The sequence below is a fragment of the Lygodium microphyllum genome, chromosome 21, assembly GCF_053477565.2.
Source record: "Lygodium microphyllum isolate KBCC chromosome 21, Lygodium_microphyllum_v1.1.10, whole genome shotgun sequence".
Taxonomy (NCBI): domain Eukaryota; kingdom Viridiplantae; phylum Streptophyta; class Polypodiopsida; order Schizaeales; family Lygodiaceae; genus Lygodium; species Lygodium microphyllum.
In genome coordinates this window covers 133296547-133310701 of record NC_141155.1, presented here as the reverse complement: position 1 = coordinate 133310701, position 14155 = coordinate 133296547, and the positions used below count along the sequence as shown (strand labels likewise).

General features: G+C 42.8%; 1 protein-coding gene across 8 annotated transcripts in view; it reads left to right on the top strand.

Annotated features, from left to right (window-relative positions):
• The window catches only part of LOC148018580 (phosphoglucan phosphatase LSF1, chloroplastic), a 108083-nt gene that overhangs the window by 75471 nt on the left and 18457 nt on the right, over window positions 1-14155 (top strand). The gene's annotated exons all lie outside the window — the stretch shown is intronic.

Below are 14155 nucleotides of genomic sequence, written 5' to 3'. Positions count from 1 at the left end.
ATTTCTTACTGTGAATGTGTGTGTGTGTACAGCAGCAGTACAGTTCAGCAACCTACCAATTTACAGAAATGGCGACATCACAGAATCCAATTTCCTATGAATGCTAAGATAAAACAATGAAGCTCAAAAGAAGACAGATTGATGGATCAAATGGTACACACAACCAAAGTTGCTGATGCAAAATGTGTTTTTGACAGTTTGAGTGAGGAATTCCAGCAAAATAGACAGGCATGGGATAACCAGCTCTTACTGTTACATGCAAACTGAAATTACTATCATTGATGGACCCACTGAAAAAATATCATAAGTGGCAGTGATCATTTTTTTCGTGGCAAAACTGTGAATGATGCCTCAGCTAGCTCAGTGGTAAAGTCTTTGTTAGGTGGCTACTTCATTGGAGGTGTTTACTTTGCTTGAGGATTTTATGAGGCTCACCTCACAGAAGCTTCTTGCAAGCAGAAACGTTTGGAGCTTTCTCCTCTTTTATGGGAGACAGATGGTGCATGTTTTGCCATAGCTTCCTACTAAAGATTACCAAAGTTTGATTTGCCATCAATGCTTGGTCTGGGTGGAAGTGGTCAACTTTCCTGATTACATAACAGATGAACTCCTAGGGTTGGCAGCTTCTTTGGGATAGGTCATGTCTCCCTCATAGAAACTGGCAGTCAGGACAGATTTTATATATTATTGGATATGGAAAAACCTACTCCGCCATCCACAGATATGGAGGCACAGGATATTCAGTTGGAAGAGATATATATTGATCTGACCCGCGGGGGGGGGGGGGGGGGGGGGGGGGGGGGGTGTTTGCACCAGCTAGATTTGAACATTTAGTAATGGAATGTCCAACAGTTTTGTGTGAACCTTCAGGCACTCTGTTCCTCAAAATACTGTTCAGAACACCTCATGATGTGGCCCAACAAAAGACTTAAGCTGTTAAAAGCCATGACAAGGTTATAAATATCATCCAATCAGACAGTACTGCAGCCAGATGGTGTTGTAATGGCAAGAGATAAAGGAAATGAAAAAGCAAGAGACCAAGAAGTCACATCTCAAAACAGATGGAAGACCTAAAAAGGTTATCACATTCAGACAAAGGTCTCTACAATCTCAAAATGGGAACGCCTTCTCTCCAACTCAAGGTCAAACTTCTCCTTCTACTGAAGATCCTGCAACTAAGTTGTGGATTGATGTGCTTAAGAAAGGATTACCATGGAAATGGCTGAGATAGGTCAGGGACATAAGGACCAAGACGATATCGATGCCATGGCAGTTGTTTGATCAACTTTTTCTTCTCTTTGTATTAGGTAAAATGTTTGCCCCGAAAAAGTGTGCCACTTATAAAATACAGAACATTTCTAATGCAATAAATGGAGGCTTTTAAGTTTTCTGGCACTATGTATATACCTTGCATTCTGTTGTGTTATGTTTGCCAGAGCATAACCAACATAGTTTGGCTAAGCAGCATGCTTTCTTTGCTGGTCATGAAATATTCTATGCTGGATCTAGACATTTTTTTGGCGTTTGCATGTTACTCAGACATGACTTACAACCAACAATGGAAAATGATAACCAACATGGTCAAAATTGTTGGTGGTATGATGTATGCTGTGAGGAGAAATGTATGAGATTCCTACTGCTTATGCTTCACAATAATCTGGTATTCACATGCAAATGTTGGAATCCATTGCAGAGTAGTCTTTGTGACAAAATGCAATTGTGTGACGATTTCACATTCACCACATTCTGATGGCAATACCACACATCACTTGCATATGTTGCTCTGAAATCGCAAAAATGGAATAATGCAATTGATGTATTGAATGCAATGACCTTGTAAAAAATCTTCCAAGTAGGGGTTGTTGGCCACACTTTTCATCACAATTCTTTTACAAACTCCTGGGAGAGATTAGACAAATGATGCTGAGAGAGTGCACAACGAAAGATCAGGAACATGGAGGGAGAAGGAATGAGAGAGACAGAGTGAATGTAGGGAAAGAAGCAACAAATCGACACTGATCTCTTAAAAAATGCTGAATACAAGGCTGCTACTGCACCTGCTGGTCTGTGTCAGTGAGGGCACTGGAGTGTGGCAGACCCAGATGAAAATGGCAGGCTGAGATGAGGAAAGTGGCAGGCTTATCTGTCTAACCTATTGTAAATGCCCATTAACGCTGTTGTCCTACCTGTCTGAAATGCTTCCATCCAAGCTGTAAAACTGCCATCCAAGATGAAAAGCAGCTGATTTTCCATATGGCACAACAATTGATGCACCTGCAGATGTGGCTGCAACTGTCCATGAACAGGTGGTAAAGCACCTCCAAATCTGGCTGGGACTGAGCCAATGTGAACAAGATGGAGTGGACACGTGCAAATGCACACTAACATCCACCTAATGTGCCTGTAATGAATTTTGTACCCCCTCTTGAATTCTCAGTGTGTCTGAAGGAGGAACAAGCAGAGAATCCAATGAAAAATTGGACCATGTGCATGTGGATGGTGTCCATCAATGAAGTCCAGCCAAGCAGCATGACCTGCTCTCCAATTAAAAACATATTACAAGGGGTGGATAAATCAAGCCAAGACTTGAGAGGCCTTGAATGAGTCACACAAGATGTATTGGGGCGGGAATGGATGAACCACATCCTTGATCCAACTAGAAGGCAATAATGAGGAGCTATCAATGGCATTGTAGAGCATCCTTGTGAAATAAAGACATCAAGGAGAGAATAGCACGAGATGGGCAATGTTAGCAGCAAGGAAAGATGGCTTGAACAAGAGGGAAAGAAGCCATTGCATCATGTAAAGGTGCAACCCTAAAAGAAGCAATGCTATTGATGAGTTAGGGCCTCTCTAAAGGCAAATAGGTGAACTGGATGGTGTCCATCAATGAAGTCCAGCCAAGCAGCATGACCTGCTCTCCAATTAAAAACATATTACAAGGGGTGGATAAATCAAGCCAAGACTTGAGAGGCCTTGAATGAGTCACACAAGATGTATCGGGGCGGGAATGGATGAACCACATCCTTGATCCAACTAGAAGGCAATAATGAGGAGCTATCAATGGCATTGTAGAGCATCCTTGTGAAATAAAGACATCAAGGAGAGAATAGCATGAGATGGGCAATGTTAGCAGCAAGGAAAGATGGCTTGAACAAGAGGGAAAGAAGCCATTGCATCATGTAAAGGTGCAACCCTAAAAGAAGCAATGCTATTGATGAGTTAGGGCCTAAAGGCAAATAGGTGAAGAAGAATCCCTAGTTGATGAATACATAGTTGTCAAGTACGAAAGGTAGGATACGGTACGGTACGATAAAATACGGTACTAAATGGTACCTTAAGATTTTATAAGGTACGGTACGATATTAGTATGAAAAAAAATAACTTGATTATTTTGGACTAAAGATAATAGAATAGATATTTCAAGTCTAAATAGCAATGCTATTAAAGTATATAAGATGAGTACTTGAGGGTTTAGGGTAACATGCCAAAACCTAATGCTGCATGCGCAACATGTGCTACTGCTACCTAGAACTTATAACTACATAGATGGGAGTGGATACATCATACATGCATGATCATACAAATAAGAGAAGTGTGTGTTGAGAAATCCTTCACCTGCAGTTTGTGTTTTTGCGTTTTGCATTTAGGGTTTGCAGCCCCAAAAAGGGGCGCCATCCTAGATTGACTGTGTCTATTTATAGGCCACTCTCATTCATTCCTTATGGCTGATTCATTCAGTCTGTCATCACTTCTCTCCAGCCTCTCCACTACCCTCAAACCCTTCAAGAGGACATTGCGGTTCGTGGTTCGTGGCTGTCTTCATCATCTTCCTTGTGCTACGGCACCCTTGTTTCCTTATATGACATTCACTCCATGATTCGGAACTTCATCATTCCATTCATCAGAGTTTCTTCTCTCTTCTCTTCTCTTCTCCATGTTTGCCGAGTTCACTCCGTGTTCCTCTCCGCCAACCTACTGTCTCGCTGGTACGCCATCTTTTGACATGGTATCAGAGTTGGAACTGCTCAAACAACAGCAAAGATCCTCCACTCCAGTGAAGGCAAAGACCGGTGGCGGGTTCGGCATCCACTTCTCTTCTTCTTCTGCTGCATCAAAATCTCGTTTTTGCAGGTTTTAGGTGTTATCAGCTTGCTGCCCACACCCTGTCCGCGGAGGACATCTCAACTCTTGCTGTCCATTTTCCTGTCTCTTCAGCTATAAAAAGAGAGAGGAAGCAACCAATGTATCAAGCAATCATTTTAATGTTAATAGAAGTGTGCTTTTGGGCTAAAAACATCACCCAACATATTTCAACGGGACACGACGGTAATCTTCTAGCCATTCCTTAATAATTTCCTTTGAATACTTTCTAGATGATTTTTCTGTTTTCTCAGGTGACAAGGGAATAAAGCCGCTTGAAAACTTGGAGTTACATCTTCAGCAACATGAAAAAGTATTTGAGCGATGCAGAGAAACGAGACTAAGACTCAATCCAAGTGTCATTTCCTTGTAACCAAAGGAACCTTGCTTGGCCACATTGTTTCAACCGATGGCCTAGCCCTTGATCCAAATAAAATAATTGCCATATTAAATATACCTATCCCAATATCAACCAAGGCAGTCCACTCATTTGTAGGTCACACTAGATATCACCATCAATTCCTGCAAGTATCTTAGACAATACCTTACTCAAGCACCCATCTTAATCACTCCAATTGGACCAAGACCTTTCATGTCCGCAAGTATGCAAGCCTTATAGCAATAGGAGCCACCCTCACACAACCTGATTTCTCGGCCAACATTGATCGCTCTATCTATTATGCTAGTCATTTGCTAAACAAGGCATAATGCAATTACTCCACAATTCAGCGAGAAGCATTGGCTAATGTTTAGGCTTGGATGAAATTTCGACATTATCTTTTAGAAACCCACTTTGTCATTTTTTCAAATCATTAGGCTTTAAAATATTTACTTAACAAATCTCAACTTGTTGGTCGTGTTTGGATATGGTTGCTACTTTTGTTGGAATTCGATTTTGAGTTATGGATCCGTCTAGAAAAACACCATAACATGGTTGACCATTTGAGTCATGTCATCACAAGCAGAGAAGCACCATCGTTCGAAGGTCTCAACATAGATTTTCCAAAAAGCAAGCTCTTCAAGATTACTTGCTCACTTTTCCACATGGAAGTAGTATTGTCCTGGTACGAGGATATCATAAACTTATTGACACATGGCTCATTTCCGCACCAAGCATTCGCAAGGGACAAGTGTCATATTCTACTCAAAAGTTGCCCATATCAATTATGTGGAGGACAACTTTATCGCCAAGGCACAAACATGGTTCTTCGACGATGTATACACCCCCATGTTGAGAAACCCTTCACCCTTCACCTGCAGTTTGCATTTTTGCGTTTCTACGTTTTGCGTTCAGGGTTTGCAGCCCCAAAAATGGGTGCTATTCTAGACTGCTGACTGTGCCTATTTATAGGCCACTCTCTCATTCATTCCTTACGGCTGATTCATTCAGTCCGTCACCTCTTCTCTCTAGCCTCTCCACTACCCTCACACTCCTTCAGGAGGACATTGCGGTTCGTGGTTCGTGGTTGTCATCATCATCTTCCTTGTGCTACGGCACCCTTGGTCCCTTGTATCACATTCACTCCATGATTCGTAACTTCATCATTCCTTTCATTAGAGTTTCTTCTCTCTTCTCTTCTCTTCTCCATGTTTGCCGAGTTCACACCGTGCTTCTCCCTGCAAACCCTACTATCTCGCTGGTACGTCATCTTTTGACATGATATCAGAGCTCAATCTGCTCACCTAGCAGCGAAGATCCTCCACTCCAGAAGGCAAAGACCGGTGGTGGGTTTGGCATCCACTTCTCTTCTTCTTTCGCTACATCTAAATCTCGTTTTTTCAAGTTTCAAGTGTTTTTAGCTTGCTGCCCACACCCCTTTTGCGGAGGACATCGCAGTCTCAGCTGTCCATTGCTATCTACAACTATTTGGTGCCTGCTTCCAACCTACCACACACTATTCGGAGCTGATTTTAGCATATTGACTGTTGCTACTGGATTTTCCTGCGTTCTTAGTCTTTCTCTCTCCTCACCTGCGTTTTTCTACTGGTTGCACTTTCTTACCAGCTGGTCACATCCTCCTTCCACTGGCAGCTTACTTCTAGCCCTTCCACTACCCTCCCACCCCTTGAGGCAGACATTGCGGTTTGTGCTTCATACCGCCCTCACATCCCTTGAGGCGGACATTGCGGTTCGTGGTTCATGGTGGTTGACCTTTTCCTTCTTTAGCAAGGCACACTGGTATCCATGGCTTCTTTATCTACAGATGTCCAGACTACTGGGTGCTCCTACTGTAGCATCACCGGACACACCACCGATGCTTGCCGACTTCGACCCTTGCTCCCCACCCCTACGGAGTATATGCATCTTCAACCAAGAACTCCCTGTGCCACCTCTCCTTTCTGGGCCACAGAGATCATTCTACATTGACTATCAGAGTACTATGCCCAAGGCAATAAGACGCATCCGATGTGCACTAAGTCCTTTTGAGCACATGGAGAATCGATTGGTGCTACGATCTCTTGGAGATCGTCGTAATGCTAGCGGCAATCTTCTCCCACTTATTTTCAAGTACAGTGGCTTCCACAACCTACGGATCTGCAGTCTGCTCCATCGAGAGACAATGATTGTTTGATATCGTCTCCTCGTCAGTCCGCTCCTTCGAGAGACAATGGCTACTCGACTCCTTTCTCTTCTTCGGCTACCCAGTGTGCTCCACTAAGAGACAGCGACTGTTGCCCACCTCTTGCTCATTCTGAGCTCCACCCTTTTCCACCCCTCAACTACTGAGGTTCGAGAGGCTACCTTTGGGAGCTCTTCGGTAGCCCAGATACCTTCTTCTGTACGACAGACAGCACTTCCTTCGTCATCAGACATTTCGGCACCCATGATCCATGAGTTGTTGGATTCCCTATCTACTTTAGAGGGGGATGTTATTTCTTTGCCCTCGGAGGGGGCATCTACTTCTTCTTCGACTTCAGTGACCAGTCATCTCTTCTAGTGATACCCAGGATCTTTAGGTACCACCTAGATTGGGACCTCGGAGGTTCAGCCACGACTTGGTAACGAGGCCTTCGTATTCCTTTCAGCATGGATGCACAAAGTTAGTGGCTTCTCTTCCGCGGTTGTGTTTCAGGTTCCCCAGGTCACTCTGTCTACTGGTCTTTACTGCAGGTTACCTTTCAGGTGAAACTCTTGGATTTGAGAAATCCTCTACATCTTCTTGCCTTGGTCACTTGGTTAGCATGGAGCCACCTCCCGAGATTGAGTATGTGCATATCCTTATGGTTCTTGGCACCACGCAAAGTCCGACATTCCTCCTATGCATTGCATGTTTTCATCATCTTTATACTAGGACGCTTGGGCAAGTGAACAATTTTCCCACGAGGGACACTGTCCAAGTGGCACCTGCTGCATGAGCATTCTTTAGCATGTAGCATTGCATCTCAACCTCACTCTTCTCTTGTTCCCCTTTTTGGGCCTAAGAGGAGGTGTTGAGAAACCTTTCACCCTTCACCTGCAGTTTGCGTTTTTGCGTTTCTACATTTCTGTGTTTTGCGTTTAGGGTTTGCAGCCCCAAAAAGGGGTGCCATCCTAGACTACTGATTGTGCCTATTTATAGACCACTCTCTCATTCATTCCTTATGGCTGATTCATTCAGTCCGTCACCTCTTCTCTTCAGCCACTCCACTATCCTCACACCCCTTCAGGAGGACGTTGTGGTTCGTGGTTCGTGGTTCGTGGCTGTCATCATCTTCCTTGTGCTACAGTACCCTTGGTTCCTTGTATCACATTCACTCCATGATTCGGAACTTCATCATTCCATTCATCAGAGTTTCTTCTCTCTTCTCTTCTCTTTTCCATGTTTGCCGAGTTCACTCCGTGTTCCTCCCTGCAAACCCTACTGTCTCACTGGTACATCATCGTTTGACACCCCATGAAGTCGAAGATCTTGTGTCATCTACCCATTCTAATCCCGTTTGTAACTGCTACTTAGCTCATGATATCGCTTTTAAAATCTTACAGTTTGGTCTTTGGTGGCCCAATTTGTTCAAGGATTGTAAGCGATATGTTAAAAGTTGTGATGCTTGTCAAAGATATGGACCCAGGCCTACAAGACGTAACTACTTATCACTTCATGTCTCCATTAGGTGTGGTAACATGTACATGTTGGTTGCCATTGTCTTTGCTACCAAGTGGGCCAAAGCCATTTCCTCTAAAGACACCACCGTCTCCACAGTTGCAACCTTCCTCTACTCCAAGGTGTTCCTTTGCTATGGTTCCTCCTTAGTATTGTGACAAACTAGGGCACACACTTTAATAATGCTATTATCAATGATCTTGTGCTTACTATCCATGTGCCAACGTCCAAGTAGAGAGCACCGACAAAACATTGTGTCTTCTCCTCCTCTGCACATGTCACTTACATCCCCAACATTGGGACGAGGCTTTGCTTGGGTACTTATGCCCTGTCTCACGACACACAAAGCAATGATGGCCCACACATTCTATCAGCTCACATTTGGCATGGAAGGAGTCATGCCATTCAAGTTTGCCACCCTCACACCTCACCTCCTTCAACATCCCAATGTCGTGACACTCTTCTCCAAGCCCTTGCTACGTTTGCACCTTTTGGAAGAAACCCCGACTTGCATCCATGCTGACCAAGCCCTTAAATGCCGTCCAGCAACAAGAGAACGCATGGCATGATCGCCATCTCCAAAAGCTAAGCTTTCACATCAACAACCTAGTCCTTGTTTACAATGCTAACTACGTTGCTAAGAAGCCTAAGTTAGTTCCAAGGTGGGAAGTTTCATACAAAGTCATTGATATACTTTCTGATGCAGTAGTGGCACTAAAAACAGTCGACGACACGTCCCTAACCCTGGTAAATGGGTCATGGGTAAAGAAGCATCTCCACGAGCCATAAAATTCTCGCTCTCATATCTCTCTCTCTCGTGCGCGCGCGCAAAAGAAGACCTAAAGGAATGCAAAAAGAAATTGGACATAGAAAAGGAACCACAAATCACATCAGAGCTGCAAAAAGAAATGGATGTTTTAAAAAAGGATATGCATACATATGCAAGTGTGGTGGAAGACACTTAGAAGAAAATGGTGAATGTTATCTTGCTGTCAAAGAAATTGCAGAATGGTAGGTGTGGCAAAGAAGAACAAGGAATGCATGGCAACAAAATGGAAGTTATCAATGCCACCTTGGAAGAAGAGGCAAAAAGATAGGTACATGTACTCCATGTAAGAGTGGTTGGACTAGATGAGAAAAGCTCCCCAATTGAAGATGCTACAACTCTTGCCACCAAAATTGGGGCTAGAAATGTATCCATCATTGGGCCTAGTGAGTTGGGAAAGATGACACAAAAACAAAAGTTCTCATCTTGAAGTTTGGAGACTCTAAAAAGAAGAGAGCCTTCCTCTCCAAGAGCATCACTCTCAAAGGAGAAAAGATCTACCTAGATGAAGACCTTACCCCAGCCCAGATAGCCTATAGGAGAAAAACATGCCATGTGTTCTAGAGACACGGAGTCATCATCACAGAGAAAAAATTAGCATGACAGTGGAATTGCAATGGCTCCCTTAAGATTGATGCAATTTATTTTGAGGATACTTTCAAAGGGATGGACATTGCTATGTGTACTAAGACATACGAGTATAAAGACAGCCATCTACCTGATGTATATGGATATAGATTGAAAAGTACATATTGCCCTTAGCTTAGGCCTAGAGGGACGAGGAGATTAGGAGTTGTAGCAATTCTATTTAGAGAAGAGCTCCAAGATATAGTCCAAGTGGTACATAGATGCAAAGGCAAGAAACATGTGGATCAGGTTACGTGCAAATGGAACTCGAGACATATATATTGCCATATGCTACTTTCCCCCTACATACTCTAGGTTTTCCCCTAAAGAGGCGTCCCCATATACACCACTATATGAGGATAGATTTATGAGTATTGGGGATGTTTTACTAGGAGGAGACTTTAATGCATGCGTAGGAAGCAACCAATTTGCTTTCTTTGACACTAGCAATGAGATGTTTAGAGATATTGCATTAGATGAAGTGGGATTAGATAGATCAGCCCAAGATAGAGAGATTAGAGAATATGGAATACACCTACTGGCATTGGGAAATGCACATGGTTTGGCCATCCTTAATGGGTTACCACAATGGCTAGGATCTAATGGTTTCACGTGTTGGAATAACAAGAAAGGGTCAAGCATAGTGGACTACTTGATTGGATCACCCAACTTGCTACCTGACATATAAAACTTTGAAATCTTAGACATACCAATTGGATTAGCAACAGACCATGCTATTCTGGCATTCACAATACAACATGGGCATATACACAAGGCACAGTCACACACACCAAAATTACCACGCTACGATTTTGTGGAAGCGACCTCACACATATATAGCATTGCTATGCAAGATACATCGGGGGAGGTAGACACACAAGTGTCTCTAGATGAGTTTAGAGGACAGCTAGTAGTGATAATGCATACTTCAGCAGCCTATGGTTTCGCATACACCACACTGTTAGATAAGCCTCCACGAGGTAATGCCCCATGGAATGGTTGGTATGATGATGAGTACAGGGAGACACAAGCATGTTTTCAATGAGAGGTGACACTTGGCATATGTATACACAAGCATGCTTGAACACTCTTTGGACAATTGGTATGCAAAAGGAAGCAGGAATACCTCAGCAAACTAGAAACAGAAATGTATTCCATTCTTGGGATAGGACAGCAAGAGAGCATGGAAAAGGATGCATGAGAGCCAGCCACCTATACAAATTACTAGACCAGATGATTGGCATAAATATGCTTGCACACTTTATGATGTTACTGGCCAAGAGCCTATGCCACTCCCCTTAACCTCAAGACCAACAAATTGCAGATTTTTCATAGAAAAAAAAGTGAGGAATGCAATGTGGAAATTGAAAAATGGGAAAGCCCAAGATCATGATGGTTTAGTAAGCAGAACACTTCACACATGCTTGTGATATCTTTGTACCAGCGGTGGCTCACATCTTTAATACAACAATTCGTGAGGATTTCCAACTAGTTGGTCAGACCATACTATTGTATCGCTCTTTAAGAGTGGAGAAAACATGCTACTTAGTAACTATTGGACTATCATGATTAGCTGGCCAAAATAGATGGCTTTATTGTGGAACAAGGGTTGAGTGAATGAGCCGAGATTCATGGTCCGAGATCAAAAGGCCAGGCTAGCTTCGGGAGGGGATATACAAGTCTAGACCATATCTTTTCATTGAGGGCAATCATCGAAGAAGGCACGGCTTTCAAGAAAAAGATCTATTGCTATTTTGTGGACTTTTGCAAGGCCTTTGACATAGTGCCACATGCTAGGCTCATGAGAAGAATGCAAGATATTGATGTGATGTGCCCGTAGAGATACAGTAGAGTATCTATGCCTTGTATGAGATAGTGACATTGGACACCTAAGAGAGCATCTCAAATATAGTCAATAGCACCATTGGGATAAAATAGGGCTGCCCACTTTTACCGACACTATTTGGGCTATACATAGATGAAATTTTTGAATATGTGGACAGAACTAGTGGGGCCAGTTAGAAATTGGGTGGGGGTCCTTGAATCTTTCCTCCGCGAGAGGTCACCCATTCTAGTATTGTTCATGCTAGTGCATGCTTAATTGGAAGTTTCCATAATTGGGCTAGCCATCTAGCCCCCAAAACTTGAGGTGATGGATGGTGACCTCTAGTCTATCCAATTACGGAAATCTTCCTTCATTTGGCCTAGGATTCAACTCATTGCCACTATACCGATAGTGAGCTAGTTTTCTCTAGCAAGTGTGGAATGCATTTCCAGCACCCCCCCTCAAGCCACACCTTGGTTGAGGTTTTAATACTACCCAAGCTCATCAACCTGAGCTCTAATAGCAAACAGGGTGGGGACCCTTGTATCTCCCCTTCTTGGGGGGTCACCCATTCCAGTATTGTTCATGTCAGTGCGTGCTTAACTGAAAGCTTCCCATAATTGGGCTAGCCATCTAGCCCCCCAAAACCTTAAGGTGATGGATGACCTCTAGTCTATCCAATTATGGAAATCTTCCTCCATTTGGCCTAGGATTCAAACCTAGTCTCAACTCATTGCCACTGCTCCGATAGTGAGCTAGTTTTCTCTAGCAAGTGTCGATTGCATTTCCAACAGGGCCGGAGCCAACTCGGTTGGAGTGCTGATATCAATACTACTTTATGTAGATGATATTGTACTTATATGTGACTCACTTGAGGGACTAAATAGACACTTGGATGCATTATCAGCTTTTTGTAGAGATAGTAACCTTAAGGCACGAGATAAGTTGGCTAAAAATAGAGTGGAACTCATTCAAATGAGTAGACATAAGGGTGCTCTCCTTTGTGCAAAGCTTCACAAGATTCTTCAACAAGTATAATTGAAATGCAAAACTCAGCTTGCCATAAAGATCACATATGTTCTTCTATAAATCATATTCACCACCAATAGTACAAATAATACTGAAATACACCTACTTAGACAAAGGAGAGTATGATAGTAGACTTGCAAAACTCATGCATTTTATCCCGACCTTTATCCCAATTTTATGGCTTTATGTCACTTGCTTTTAATGGCCTAATCTGCTTTTTCAGCACCAAGACAAGGTTCCTCAAAGTAGTATGCTCGCTCTTCAATCAATGCATACACCTCTGAAATTGACATTGCTCAATTATGCAAAGAGGAATGGGAAAGAAGGTCTACAAAAGGGGGGGGGGGGGGGGGGGGGGAGAAGTCCAAGAGGAAAGGAGAGTCTAGAGGAATGAGAGACAATGCTGCAGAGAAGTTAGACAGAGAAGTCTGGGTGCAAGAAGTTCGAAGATAGAGATGTTTGGGAAGGGGTGATGTTTGGAGACAGAGAAGTCTAGGAATAGAGAAGCTTGGGAAAGAGGAGAGGTAGAGAGTTTGGGAAAGAGGAGAAGTCTGGAGGTGGAGACAAAGAGAAGTCTAGGAAAGAGGGAAGTGTGGAGACAAGGCTAGATACAAAGACAGAGAAGTCTGAGGAAGAGGAGAAGTTTGGAGGCAAAGACAAGACAAAGAAGTTTGGGAAGAGGAGAAGTTTGGAGATAGGGCTAGATATAGGAAGTTGAGAGGAAAGAGGAGAGAGAAGTAAAGTCTATGGTGAAGGGTAAGAGATAGAAGTACACAAATTTGTAAGAGCACACTTCTATTAGCATTAAAAATTACTTGATACGCTGGTTTCCTCCCCTCTCTATCGTAGTTGAAGAGAGAGGAGGACAAAAGATCTTAATACAATATCAATATCTAGAGATGGCCAAAAAATCTCTAGGTTCGGAGCTTGTAGTTAGGTCCAATGTGCCTTCAGAAGTCTCCAAACAAAAATTTTGGAGAAAAAAACCTTTAATAGGGAAATTCTTGAGGCAAGTCATAGGACCAATCTACCAAGTTCCAAGAAGTCTACAAAGAAGCTAGTCTAAAGAAAAGTATCCAAATGGTAGTGTCCAAGGTTTTTCATATGCACACTTTTTTTTGTGAAACTACAGTATTGTATTGTATTACATTAATATACAAAGATAGCTATGTTGAGTGTGAACACAACTAGAGTCAAAAACATTGAAAAAGAGTGAGTATTGGTTCTAGTTAATATGTTGAAGTCTTTTCTGTGGTAGCTACCACCTAAAAATGTATGCTGATTGCTTCTCTTAGCCACTTCTAGGGCAACTACTATCTGAAAGACATGAAGATCATGGTATAGATCTTATCCTTAGAAGTAGCCCATCTAACAAGCCACCCTACAAGGGTAAGTGTAGCCTAGTAGAAAGAGATAATGAGTCAAGTGAATGAGTTGTTGGAAAAAGAGCTGATTCAACCTAGCTCATCTCCCTTATGTTCTCCAATGCTTTTGGTACAGAAAAGTATAGTTCATGCCGTATTTGCATTGAGTATCGTGCTTTGAATAAAATCATGATAAAGAATGAGTTTCCGGATTCCTCGGATCGATGATTGCATAGATTGCAGGGGAAAACCATATTTTGTT